Genomic DNA, 1,984 nt, shown 5'->3' with positions numbered 1-1,984 from the left:
AAGAAATTTAAAGTGAAACTGATGTAAGTATGGATAATATATCCTTAGAATAGTACCTCATTATCAGACAATTTTGTTCAAATAAGAATTGAATTAAATCTAGAAGTTCCAAAGGGATGTTTTTTTCTCAGCTATCTTTCAATGTCCATTAAGGATTATTTAAGAAATTTTTTTCGTGTGTCATAATTTAAAAGCCTAAATTTAAAATCTAGAAGATTTTATGGGACCAAATATACTGAGTTGGCATAGAGATACTTTGTGAGCCAGTTATCATTAATGATTTCTTCGTGATAATGATTAGATCGTGGTGTATGTAAACATCTGGGCAGCTCTTTCTCAGTATACGTGCTTTGGACACTTAACAAGGTCATCAAACTGTATTCACTTAATGGAATGGAGGCAACCTAGCCAAGGAATTGCTTCCTGCTTGAATTAATTTGCTAATATTACTTTCAGTTTTTCCAGCTGTCATTTTCCCATTCTTTAGGGATTTGTACAGACACTTAGGTGTGAGAAGGATACTCACATTTATGCTAACTCTTGGGTCAAAATACTTGACAAGAATGTTGATTTTTTTTGGTAAATGTTTTCCTTCCCTATTAAGAGGCAACATTTTCATCAGGATTAAAACCAGTGAACATATGTCTTTTAATAGATTGGGGACAGAAAAGTGTACCTCATATTTTGTAACCTCATATAACTTTTTCACCAGAAAGGGACTGCCTTATTTCGTGATAAATTACCCTACTTGTTTTCTGTTAACCATAATAAATTTGATTTTGGACGTTTAATCTGTTTCACTTAAACATGGGTTTTAAGTGTGCTGTTAATGATTATAAAATAGCACTATCTTGCAAAAAGAAAAATCAGCCAACAAATTTTAATGAGATGGTAGAATAGAGGGGCAGGTAGGTGGCATGGTAGATAGAGCCCCGGCTCTGGCATCAGAAGGACCTGAGTTCAAATCTGGCCTCAGACCAAACACTTGACACTTACTAGCTGTGTGACTTTGGGCAAGTCACTTAACCCCAATTGCCTAAAAATAAAAAATGAGTACTTAACAAAATAGCATACTTAAGCTGGTCACTTATAATCATATATTAATGTATATAACAAATTAGGATATGAACTAATGTGTAAGAATTAAGTTCACAGTTTTAAAGGATGATAAAATACACCTTTAAAATGAGTGAAGACCCTAGTCACTGAGCCTTCACTGAGACCTTAGTGGCCTCTTGCCCCTTACTTTCCTACACTCAGTCCCTCTGCCCCTTCCCCACTGGACTTCTACCACTGTCTTTTAGAGGTTGTTTCCTTGGAAGAAAAGGAATCATGTTTGCAATACAGAACCTTCACTCTTTCAACCCCTTTGCTGATGGAAGGAAGGGTGATGACCTGCTTCTTGGACTGTAGATAATATCTATATAGGAATTCATCAGAGAAATGGAGGACCCTCACTACTGTCAAGGGAATTACTGATGATTACAATAAAAAAAAACAAATTACTCAAAGCATTTAAGAAGAACTTTGCCTGCAATGATTGAACATCCAGAATATAAAGAAGTAATTCAGCTAAAAGGTGACCAGTACAAGAACATATGTCATTTCCTCCTTGAAATTGTATTGGCTGAGAATAACAGCTGAAGGTTCATTGGTTTTAAGTACTTTGTGGCTCACTAAAGTTTAAATGAGAATTTCCTTGCAATGAGTAGAATCGTTTCTGTCCTTGTCACAAATTTTAAAACCTCATAGCTCATTTAATGTAATCACTTGGGGTCCACTTTTTTTTTTTTTTGACAGCAGAAAAATTTTATTAGGAGCAAAATGAGACACTAGTTCCAAGGCATCCCAGTACAAAGTAAAAGGAGCCACAGCCCAGGAGAGGCTGGGAAGATTTATGCTTGAAAACCACAAAGGGGAGGACTGGGGAGGGGTCAGGAAAAAGAATGGCCAGCCTTTCCAGGAAGAAGTGGGGCCCAGAAGC

The 1,984-nt window shown here is 36.2% G+C and overlaps 1 pseudogene; it reads left to right on the top strand.

The window, feature by feature from the left end:
- On the top strand, window positions 1-1,705 carry LOC114039267 (annotated as a pseudogene).
- Window positions 1,706-1,984: the final 279 nt, after the last annotated feature.

The sequence above is a fragment of the Vombatus ursinus genome, unplaced genomic scaffold (assembly GCF_900497805.2).
Source record: "Vombatus ursinus unplaced genomic scaffold, bare-nosed wombat genome assembly UNPS02011767.1, whole genome shotgun sequence".
Taxonomy (NCBI): domain Eukaryota; kingdom Metazoa; phylum Chordata; class Mammalia; order Diprotodontia; family Vombatidae; genus Vombatus; species Vombatus ursinus.
This window is presented reverse-complemented; position numbering and strand designations above follow the sequence as displayed.